The sequence below is a fragment of the Schistocerca serialis genome, chromosome 11, assembly GCF_023864345.2.
Source record: "Schistocerca serialis cubense isolate TAMUIC-IGC-003099 chromosome 11, iqSchSeri2.2, whole genome shotgun sequence".
NCBI lineage: Eukaryota > Metazoa > Arthropoda > Insecta > Orthoptera > Acrididae > Schistocerca > Schistocerca serialis.
This window is the reverse complement of record NC_064648.1, coordinates 100,227,292-100,240,038: the sequence shown is the minus strand read 5'-3', so window position 1 is coordinate 100,240,038 and position 12,747 is coordinate 100,227,292.

Here is a 12,747-nt window from a genome sequence, read left to right as displayed (position 1 = left end):
ACTCAACCTCTTCTGCCTTAATACTGGAGTACCCACTTCCCTCTCTGACTCCTCGCACACATATTCCCATTTGGACCTATCCTTCTGCACTGCCCAACTTGCCCATCGTCCTGAGTGGTCCGTTCTGATACCTACTCAAGTGACCAAGTGACCATTTCCCGTGTGCTGTCTGTTTGCTGAGTCCTACCCCATCCGTGTGCACGCCTAAACGACAGTTTCCTATGACTGACTGGCAACTTTACTCCTCTGTGGCGGCCTTTGATGAACAATATTTCCCCATGAAAGTCTGCAGACAGTTAACTTCACTTCAATATTTCCCCAGTTGTGATGACCAGGTCGAATATCTCACAAACGTTATCCTTAATGCTGCAGAACGTTCCATCCTCCACACCTCCTCTCTACCGTGTCGTGTCCCAGTCCCTTGCTGGACTAAGGCATGGCGTGAATCAATTCGCACATGTTGACGAGATCTCTGCTTCTTTAACCACTACCCAGCGCCGACAAACTGCATTCATTATAAACAGATGTGTGCAAAGGGTCGTCCCGTACTTCACGGTAGCAAAAGAGCTAGCTGGACTTCGTTCACAAGTTCTTTTAACAGTTCCACACCTTCCTCTGTTGTGTGGGCCAATCTCTGGAACGAAGATCCACTCCCCAATTTCCGGCCGGACAGTCGATGTCGATGTCATTGCGGACCCTATTGCTATCTCTACAGCTGATGCCAGCAGAGGTTCGAGTCCTCCCTCGGGCATGGGTGTGTGTGTTTGTCCTTTGGATAATTTAGGTTAAGCAGTGTGTAAGCTTAGGGACTGATGACCTTAGCAGTTAAGTCCCATAACATTTCACACAATTTGAAATTTTTTTGCTATCTCCAACATCTTGGGCCCCCATTTTGCGGAAGTTTCGAGCTCTTCCCACTATCACCCTCCCTCCCTCCATTGGAAACGAGCGAAGGAGGCTTGGGCGATGCCCATCTCTTCTCCAAATCGTGTTACAATGCCGTCGTTTATATGAGATCCCCCACCCCCAGGGCCATACACTATCCACATTCAGATGTTGCAGCATCTTTCACTTGTGGGCAAGCACTTTCTGCTTAACATGTACAACTGCATCTGGGCAGAGGGCACATTTCCTGGACGCTGGCATGAAGCCACCGTCATATCCATACCCAAGCCCAGTAAGGACAACAAACTTCCTAGCTACTGCCCCATCTCTCTTGCCAGCTGCGTTTGCAAGGTGATGGAACCCATGATTCATGCCTGACTGGTGTGGTGGCTCGAGTCTTGACATTTACTAATGAATGCACAGTGAGGATTTCGAGCACAGCATTCTGCAGTTGACCATCTTGTTACTTTGTCCACCCATGTCATGAAGGGTTTTCTGTGGAAATCCCAGACTGTGGCCGTGATTTTAGATTTGGGGGTAGGCTTATGAAACCTGCTGGAGAATTGGTCTCCCCCATACTCTTTACACATGGGGCTTCCGTGGACGCCTGCCCTGTTTTCTTCAGGCATTTTTACGAGTTTTCAAGGTACATTTGAGTTCTGCCTTATCAGACACCTTTATCCAGGAATATCGTGTGCCTCAGGGTTCTTTCCTAAGAGTCATCATCTTTGCTATCGTCACTAACCCTATAATAACCTGTCTCCAACTGTGTACCTCCACCTCTTTTTGTAGACGATTTTGCCATCTCTTGTAGTTCTTCATGGACCTCTCCCTGAGCGGTGTCTTCAGCGGTGTCTTGATCATCTATACTCCTGAACCATCGACAATGGCTTTCGCTTTTCCCCTGACAAAACCGTCTGTATGAATTTCTGGCAGTGCAAATGGTTCCCCCCACCATCTCTACATCTTGGGTCTGTTGCCCTTTGTTCGTTGACACTACAAAATTTCTGGGGCATATGCTCAATAGGAAACACTCTTGTCCTCCCATATGTTGTACCCTGCAGCCTGCTGAACGTGGTCCCTCAATCTCCTGTGTGTCCTGAATGGTACTCCCTGGGATGCTGATCGAACCACTCTCCTTCGTTTGTACTGGCTCCTTGTCTGTTCGAAACTCGCCTATGGGTGCTTTGTTTATGCATCTGCATGCCCATCCCTCTTACGCCATCTCAACACTATCCACCATTGCATCCATTTGGCCATGGGCGCCTTTTGCACCAGCCTGGTTAAGTCTGTATGTTGAAGCTGCTGAACTACCACTGTCCTACTTCTGTGACATTCTCCTCAGCAGGTATGCATGCCGTTAGTCTGCCATACATGGCCACCCCTACTATATCTCCTAGTTTGATGATTCCTTTGATTGTCAGTATAGAGCTCGTCCCTCTTCTGTTACCTCCTGGAGTTCGCTTTCGCCACTTGCTACAGCAGCTTAACTTCAAATTACCTGCAACTTTCCCAGTGGGTGTGAACCCTTCACCATGTTGACTTCGTGATGTGGCCCATGTTAACCTTGGCATTTATTTGCTTCCTAACGACACTACTCTAGCCTCGGTCTATCTCATCCAGTTTTACAACCATCACATGGAACTTCTCGATAGTACCTTTGTCTACATTGATTGCTGTTGGACTGACCATGGGGATGTGTGCCTTCATCGTTGGCACCTGGCAGGTCTTTTGATATCAGCTTCCAGCCCACTCCTTAGTATTTACAGCCGAGCTCTTCACCTTGTATCAGGCCATGGAATACATCCAGCGACACAGCCTTTCCAATTGTGTCCTCTGCTCAGACTCAATCAGTGCCCTCCAAAGTCTATATGCACTGTACGCTACACATCCCTTAGTCCAGAGGGTCCAGGAAAACTGTCACTGGCTCACTCATCGTGGAGCCAGTGTCATGTTTCTGTAGGTGCCTGGTCATGTCAGTCTGCCAGAAAACAAGGCTGCTGACGCTGCTGCCAAGGCTGCAGTCCTCGTACTTCAGCCTGAAAGGACAAATATTCCCTCCAATCTCTGCATTGCCATCTGTCTGGTGGTGGTGTCCCTTTGGCGTAGCCAATAGTCCTCCCTTCATGAGAATAAGCTCTGGCTCATCAAGCCTCTCCCAGCGCCTTCGACGACCTCCTCTTGGCCATTCCACTGAAGGGAGATTATTTTAACTCGGCTGTGTATTGGTCACTGCGTTTTTAGCCATTGTCATTTGCTAATTGGTGCTACTGCACCACTTTGTACACATTCGCAAAAATTTTAACTGTCCGCCACTTCCTGCTGGAATACCATTTTTTTAAACAATTCACGTTCCAGCTTGGATTTGCCATCTGATTTATCAGCCATTTTAGCAAATGACGTGTGGGTTGTCGGCTGCCTTTTACTTTTTATACCCTGAGGCAATATGATGGCCATCTAAGTTTTGGACCTCCATTTCTGCATGGTGTTTTTAGCCTTTTTTCCATGTGCCTGTTTTTAGCTATTCCTATTGTCCATTGGAACTGACGTATAGTCATTTAACTCTATGTTCGTGTTCTATAGTTTTGACTTGGGTGCATATGACCCTGGTTGTTTTTTTGCATCCTAAACAAAACGAAACAAAACAATTCTACATCGTGAGAGCAGAATGGAGTGGTTTGCGGAACTCACTGACTTCAAATGTGGTCAGTTTATTCGCTGTCACTTGTCATACATCTGTACGTGAGATTTCCACACTCCTAAACATCCCTAGGTCCACTGTCTCTCCCTCCCCCCCTCCCCATCCCTCTGCGGGTCTGGGGATTAGAATAGGCCCAAGGTATTCCTGCCTGACATAAAAGCGACTAAAAGGAGTCTCACACGTTTCGACTTTCGTGATGGTCGCCTGTTGGGTTTGACCACCATTTTCAAAATTTTCCCGAAGAGCGAGTCAATTGGGAAGGGTGCCTTACGTGGTGCATCGTTTCCATCGTGCTTGGAGTCATTTTCCATCTTTCGTCGACGTGGATCTTCACTTCTGCTCATTCTCCAGCTGTTGGGCAAGGTCACCCTTCTGGGTAAGTCTTCCTCCATCCATTGTACAGTATGGTATTCTACACTGACGATCATAATGGACTTATTTGCTTGGTTGCACCTGATATACAGCACGGTAGCCAGTCTGTTGTGGTGGGGGCCGCCATGTACCCTGTTAGTTGTAGCCAACTGACCACACAGGTATCACTCTGCTGATACCTGCGCTGTTAAATCCCCATGTATGCCAAGGAGTAGTCCCATCACCTTGGGGCATCAGGACTCACAGCAATGACCATCCTGCCAGGTGGCCTTTGCTGTGGCTGGGTGGCGCCTGTGGAGAGGGCACCTGGTCGGAGTGGGTGGCATCAGGGCAGATGACATGCGATGAAGCATAGTACATCATCTCTTGCTGGTGGTCAAACACCAGCAGTCTCTAAGTGTTCCCAGGCTCAATTCAACCCACACAAGTATGACCCAAAATCGTTCCACTCCCTGGCGACAACCATGGGAGGAATGTCATGCTGAGGATGGCAGCAGCTCTTACTCACCTCAGTATCTTGTATGTTCGAGAGCTGATTGGGAATGCAGCCTCAGTCTTCTGTTTAGTGTTTAGAGGACAAGTTTGGGGAGGTGGAGAGATTGTTCAAAATGAGATCTGGGTCAGTCTTGATAAAACCAGCATCCTCTGACCAGTAACTGGTGTTACTCGCTTGTGATAAGCTTAAATATGGTCCAGGGTATCACATTTCAGAGGGACCTTCTTTTGCAGTCTGATGACTAACTGCACGCCAATTTAGAGTGGCGAGGTGTAAATTTCATTCGGCATGTCTACTGGTGTTGGAGGGATAACCATGTTGCCATTGGTGCCTTCGTCTTGGCCATAAAGGGTGATACATTACCCAAGAAGGTCAACATGATGGTCTACCACTGTGATGTAAAGCCCTATAGCCCTCCCCCAATACAGTGCTTTAAATGCTGGAATTTCGGCATGTGTCTTCCTGCTGTACTTCCAGCCTCACATGTCGAGATTGCAGATGCCCATCACATCCAAATACTCCATGTGCCCTGCCTCCCATGTGTGCCAACTGCGGAGACCACCATTCGCCTTGCTCGCCTGACTGCAAGATTCTCCAGGAAGAAAGGAAAATCATGGAATAAAAGACCCTAGACCAGCTGACCTACACTGAGGCTAAGGAAATTTGAATGCCTAGATCTTGCACGTATGATATCGCCTTATTCCGCCGCTACAACAGTTCTAATCCTATAGGTCCACCAACCCCAATCAGCTCTGAGCCAGAAGACTACACCTGCCTCCTTGATGGTGGGGGCACTTCCTTCCCTCTTGCTCCTGGCCCACTTACTTCAGGAGCAGCACCCCCAACCTCTCTGCTGGAGAAGCATGTTTCGGCTCCTCTCTCTAGAAAGGGGTCCCTTGCGTCACTGCCTTCCCAGATTTCTGCTAGTGGGAAAGATGACACCCACCAGTGGCTGAAGAGCAGCTGCTCATAGGGCTTCATCATCCTCAGTTCCAGAGACTGATACAGTGAAGTCCTCCCAGCCAGGAAAACCCGAGGAGCAGCAAGAGAAATCCAAAAAGGAAGACCAAGGGAATAGCAGTGGCACCCAGACGACCACTACCTAAGAGCTCTGTGTCTGCGGATGAGGTGGAGATTCTGGCGTTTACTGAGGACCTGGACCTCTCCAAACCCTCAGACATAATGGATATAGACTGCTCAGGCAATACGTTTGTGGCATCAGGTGACCCTGAAGCGTAAACTGCCTCATTGAATCTTCCATTCCTGTCCAGTCTCACGATGTCATACTCCAGTGGAATTGCGGAGGTTTTTTCCTCTGCCTGGTTGAGCTATGGCAACTGTCAAGCTTTACACCTGCTTTCTGCACTGCCCTCCAGGAAACCCAGTTCCTGGCAATGCGTACCCCTGCACTCCACAGCTCGAAGGGATATTAAAGAAACTGTGGCGACTATAATAGTATCAAGTGGTGTTAGCATTTATGTCCTTTACTCAGTCTGTAGTGAAAATGTGCCCCTTCGAACTCCTGTTGAAGCTGTGGCTGTCAGAATAAGGACGATGGTGGAAACAACTGTCTGCAACATGTATCTTCCTCCACATGATGCAGTACCCCTGAATTTATTAGCTGCACTGATGGATCAGCTCCCTAAACCTTTCTTACTTTTGGGAGATTTTAATCCACATAATACCTTGTGAGGTGGCACTGTGATTACTGGCTGAGGCAAAGATGACGAAACTTGACTGTCTCATTTCGAGCTCTGCCTCTTAAACACTGGGACTGCCACATATTCCAGTGAGGCTCATGGTACTTACTGGGCCATTGATTTATCAATTTGCAGCCCAGAACTTCTCCCAACCATCCACTGGAGAGCACATGACGACCTGTGTAGCAGTGACCCCTTCCCCATCTTTGTCACTGCAGCTGCATCAGGCCTGTGGACGCCTGCCCAGATTGCCTTTAAACAAGGTGGACTAAGAAACTTTCACCTTTACTGTCTCAATTGAATCTTCCCTGTACGGGAACATCGATGTTATGGTTGAGCAAATGACTACAACAATCCTTTCTGCTGCAGAAAACGTTATCCCTCCCTCTTTAGGGAGCCCCCGGTGAAGGGCTGTCCCTTGGTGGTCACCAGAAGTCGCTGAAGCAATTAAGGAGTGGCGACGAGCTCTACAGCGGCATAAATGGCACCCTTCCCTGGAGCACATCAAAGCCTTTAAACGGCTACATACTCACATTCACTAACTTAGCAAACGACGGAAGCAGGAGTGTTGGGAGAGATACGTCTCGACCATTGCATACCATACATCACTGGACAAGGATCAAACGTGTTTTCGTGTAACAGACCCCGAAAGGGGTTACTGGTGTTAACATAAATGCTGTGTTATCTGCCGATGCAATCACGATTTCCTAGCACTTTGCCGAGCACTCTTTGCCGAGCACTGCTATCGGCCCATCAGCCTCACCAATATTCTTTGTAAGTTGCTGGGATGTATGGTGTGTTCGTGTGTGTTGATTAGGTATTTACAACAGCTGGCCAGTTACATTGCACACGTTCATAGTTCTCCTACACATCCGAATTACTATCTAATTTTCCCACCCACAGTTTATCTCCCACATTGGCAGCCCAGGCCTGGGCTTCCAATTGCCATTCGTGTCTGATCCCTTCTTTCTTAAGTGGAGTCCTTTCCTTACCTGGAACTTTTACGTGGCCATAAGGACTCGGTTAACCCTCACAGCTCTCTGCCACTTCCTCTCGATTCTTGACACGTACAGAGGCCATGAAGTGGTTTACACTGATAGCTCGATGGCTGATCACGTCGGCTTCACATATGTACATGGAGGACATATTCAACAGCATTCCTTGCCCAATGACTGCAGTGTTTTCACTACCGACCTGGTGGCTATATCTCGTGCTCTTGAGCACATCTGTTCTTGCCGAGGGAGTCGTTTCTTCTGTGTATTTTCTCCTTGAGCAGCCTACAAGCTATCAACCAGGGCTACCCTCGTCATCCAGCAGTCCATCTATACCCTGGAACGGTCCAATCGTTCAGTGGTGTTTGTCTGGACCCCAGGTCATGTCGGAATCCCAGGCAACGACTTTGCCGACAGGCTGGCCAAACAGGCTATGTGGAGACAGCTTATGGAGATGGGCTACTCTGCAACTGACCTTCGTTTAGTACTACCCCACAAGATTTTGCTGCTTTGGAAGACGGAATGGCGTAACATCAGTGCGCACAACAAACTGCATGCCATTAAGGAGACTCCATGTGTGCCTCTCTCAGGGAGTCTGTGGTTCTCTGTGATTCTCTGTCAGCTCTGCATTGGCCACACTTGGGTAACACACGGCTACCTCAGTGTTGGTGTGGTGCCCGGCTGACAGTGGCCCATATCTTGGTGAGCTGTCCTTCTTTGGCTACCCTTCGACGGATTCTTCAGTTACCAGACTCTTTGCCACTAATTTTAGCTGACAACGCCACCTCGCCTAAGTTAGTTTCACGTTTGATGCGTGACGGTGGGTTTTATCATTCTATAAAAGTTTTCGCGCATGTCCTTCGTCCCTTTGTGTTCTCCACTCTAATGCTTTTAGGCTAGATGTTTTAATGTGTTGCAGAGTGGGTGGCTTTCCTTTTTATTCTCGTGGTCGACCAGCCACGGTATTCTGCTCTAGTTTTATACCTTCTACCTGTTTCTTGGTTCTCTCTGTGGTTTTATTTTGCTGTTTTGTCCGTAGTAGTATTGGTTGTCCTTCTGTCGTTCTTCTGGATCTTCCATTCTCCTGTTATTGTGCTTTATGTCTCCTTTCTTTTATTCTTCCCCTTGTGTAATTATTTTACTGGGAACAACAGATCGATTACCTAGCAGTTTGGACCCTTCCCCCCCCCCCCCCCCTTAAATCAATCAATCAGCCAGCCACTGTCCCCGATGTGATAGTGAAGTGAGAACGTGGAGGGACACGTATAGCACAAAAGTGTATAGGCCGATCTCGTTTGTTGACAAAGACCACAGACAGTTGAAGAGGTGTAATAGGCCGACAGCTATCCAAACCATCACACAGGAATTCCAAACTGCATCAGGATCCACTGAAAGTACTATGACACTTATGTTGGAGCTCTGAAAACTTGGATGTCATGGTAGAGTGGCTGCTCATAAGTCACACATCACGCCAGTAAATGCCAAACGACGCCTCGCTTGGCGTAAGAAGCGTAAACATTGTACGATTTAACAGTGGAAAAACAATGTGACGATCCGATGGCAGGGTGTGGGTTTGGCGAAAGCCCGGTGAAAGTCATCCGCTATCGTGTGTAGTGCCAATAGTAAAATTCGGAGGCGGTAGTGTTAAGGTGTGGTCGCCATTTTCATGGATGGGGCTTGCACTCTTCGTTGTTTTGCGTGGCACTCACACAGCAGAGGCCTACATTGATGTTTTAAGCATCTTCTTACTTCCCACTGTTGAAGAGCAATTCGGGGAAGGCGATTGCATCTTTCAACACGATCGAGCACCTGTTCATAATGCACGGCCTGTGGCGGAGTGGTTACACGACAATAACATCCCTGTAATGGAATGACCTGTACAGAATCCTGATCTGAATTCTACAAAACACTTAAAACTCAGACTTCATGCCAGGCCTCTCCAATCGACACCGAACCTCTCCTCAGTGCAGCACTCCGTGAAGAATGGGCTGCCATTCCACAAGAAACCTTGCAGCACCTGATTGAATGTATGCCTTCGAGAGTGGAAGCTGTCATCAAAGGTAAGGGTGGGCCAACACAATATTGAATTCCAGTATTACGGATAGATGGCGCCACGAACTTGTAAGACATTTTCAGCGAGATGTCCGGATACTTTTCGTCACATAGTGTAAGAATTTCTACCTGGCCTTGCACACAACGGGAAAACCAGACCAGGTTAGAGCAAGTGGACACTGCCTGTGGACACGACGCTGCTAGGATGCACCAGTAACTGCCTCATAGAATTCTGATATAGTCCACTGTTCCCAACAACGTACTTTATTTTCAATGCTTTTCCTTCGCAACAAATGTAAGCATTGGTCTGGACTGTGGAAAGCACCAGTCAGTGAAGGATTATCGCGCGTTTTGTGCATGTCTACGTTTTGGTTCTACAGGCTGGATAAAACTATACAAGCGTGGTTGGAGCACAGGCATACGTGCTTGACCGCGAATTAAGAGCATCCGGTTACTGTGGCATTGTGTGTGTGTGTGTGTGTGTGTGTGTGTGTGTGTGTGTGTGTGTGTGTGTGTGTGTGTGTGTGTGATAAACTGAGAGTAGCAGGCGTTGTGAAATTTTCCCGCACGTCCACAGTGGAGCTGTCCAGGGCACTGAACCAGCGAGAACCACGCCTCGGGCCAGGAGGCGTCGCGAATCAGTCCGCCACCTGCGACCACACGACGCCTCCTCGCACTGTCTGAGGCCACAGCCCAGGCAGGGAGGCACAGGCGCCGCTGGCCTGCTGCTTTGTAAGCAACTGTTCCCTTAATCTGTTATCCTAAGTGCTAATATCCTTAATCACGGATCCTGACGAAAAACAGAGCTCAGTTAAGAAGAGAACACTGGTAAAATCACGAGTGGTCAGACACATTACATTTGTTAATGGCTTTCAGGAAGGATTCAGTCTCAATGACATTACAGTAAGGCAGTCACTGCTAAATACGAATAAGGATCAATACGAAGGTGGTTAGAAAAGTTCTCGGAATCACTACGAGATGTCAGCGCTAGTGCAACGTTTGTTCACATGGTATTCATTGGACTATTGCCTGTAAACACGTGCCACGTCAGTGCTCTTGGAAGAGAGCTGAGGCGGTGACGTGGCTCTGTTATTGTTCCCCAGTAGTGATTTCCGAAGACGGAAAAAATCTAGATTCGAGTAGTGATTAAGTCCTTCATAAAGAAAGGTATGAAAGCAAAGGATATTCGTGCAGATTTCCAGACTACACTGGGGGATTCTGCTCCTTCATATTCAACTGTTGCCAAATGGACAAATGAATTTAAATTTGGTCGGGAGAGCTTAGATGATATTCTGAGCAGTGGTCGGCCAACATCTATCACTGCTCCAGAAATGAAAGTGCACAAAATGGTCACGGAGGGTCACCGATTGAAAGTGCGTGAAATTGCTCACACTTGCGAGACATCTGTATGCGTACATAACATTTTAGCTCAAGAATTAGAAATGAAAAAATTATCTGCAGGTTGGGTGTCGCTACTCTTGACGCTGGATGAAAAACGCACGAGGATAGACATATCAGAACAACGTTTGGCCCGTTTTAGGAGAAACGAACAAATTTCGTGCGCAGGTTTGTGGCCACAGATGAAACTTGAGTCCTCTACTATACCTCAGACACAAAACAACAAAGTAGTGGAAACATGCTGATTCTCAATTCCTTCGGTGGGAAAAGTCGTGGCATCGGTTCTGGGATGTGAAGGGTATTCTGTTTGTAGATTATCTCCCCACTGGCCAAAAAAATACTGGAGAATACTATGCTAACCTCCAGGACAAACTGCAACAAAGGATACGCGAAGAAAAGCTAGGTTTAGCAAGGAAAAGACTCCTCTCCCATCAAGACAACACGCGCCCACACACACATGGCATCGCCATGGCAAAATTATACGAACTAAGGCATGAGCTGTTGCCACAGCCGCCTATTTCACCTCATATGGCTCCATCAGATTTCCATCTCTTCCCAAAACTTAAAATTTTTCTTGGTGGACGAAGCTTAATTTCAAACGAAGAATTGATGGCCACAATCGACAACTATTTTGCAGGCCTGGAGGAAATTCATTTTCGAGATGGGATCAAGGCACTGGAACATCGTTGGACCAAGTGCATTAATCTAAAAGGAGACTACATTGAAAAATAAAGTTTCAGTGATGTAAGTACTTTTTTCTATTCGGTTTCGAGAACTTTTCAAACCACACTTGTGCAAGAACATCCAAATCGGAGATTTACGATGTGGAAGAATCTCGTGGTGCAGATTGGGAGTCATTTGGAGGCTTGTGCTCACACACTGAATCTAAAATGACAGCGTTACTCTGGGAAAATATTGTCTTAGCTTATCATTCTACAAATTCATGCAGTTTGCGCCAAATAAAGCTCCCAGCCACTTCATTGCCATAACTTGGTATAATACAAATAATAATATAATGTACTACCTACATTAAAATATCTATAATACGAGGGTCACTCCAAAAGAAATGCACACTATTTTTGTAAAAATACAGTTTGCATTCTGCATGTGTGAAAGTTTTACAGTGTGTAGATACATCCTTCCCACTTGTTTTCAAACTTAGTTCAACCTGTTCCCGTGAGTGGCGCCGTCACAGCATGCCTTGAAGATGACTGCTACACTTGACGTTCGTCAGAAGCAACATGCTGTCATAGAATTCCTGTGCTGTGAAAACGAGACAGTGGGAAACATTCAGAAGAGGTTGAAGAAGGTGTATGGGGATGCTGCTGTAGATCGCAGTACAGTTAGTCAGTGGGCAAGCAGGTTACGTGATGAAAGCGGGCGCAGCAATATTGAGGATTGTCCTCGCAGTGTCAGGCCTCGTACTGCACACACTCCAGACAATGTGCAGAGAGTTAACGAATTGGTGACTATTGACAGACGCATCACAGTGAACGAATTGTCACGCTACGTTGGGATAGGGGAAGGAAGTGTTTGCAGAATACTGAAAGTGTTGGTGTTTAAAAAAAGGTTTGTGCCAGGTGGGTTCCCAAGATGTTGACAGTGGCAGCGAACTTTTGGAACAGTACGAGAATGGTGGAGATGAATTTCTCGGAAGAACTGTGACAGGTGATGAAACATGGCTCCATCATCATTCACCAGAGACACAGAGGCAATAAATGGAGTGGCATAATGCAAATTCACCCAAAAAAATAATTCAAAACCATACCTTCTGCTGGAAAAGTTATGGCTACGGTGTTTTTCGATTCCAAAGGACTCTTGCTTGTGGACATCATGCCAAATTCTGATGCATATGTGACGACACTGAAGAAACGTCAAGCTCGACCACATCGGCAAAAGCAGGATGTTTTGCTGTTGCACGGCAATGCACGGCCAGATGTCAGTCAAAAAACCATGGAAGCGATCACAAAACTCGGATGGACAACACTAAAACACCTGCCTTACAGTCCTGACCTGGCTCCATGTGACTATCATCTCTTTGGGAAACTGAAAGACTCTCTTCGTGGAACAAGGTTTGAAGATGATGACTCCCTTGTGCACACTGCCAAACAGTGGCTCCAACAGGTTGGTCCAGAATTTTACCGTGCAGGT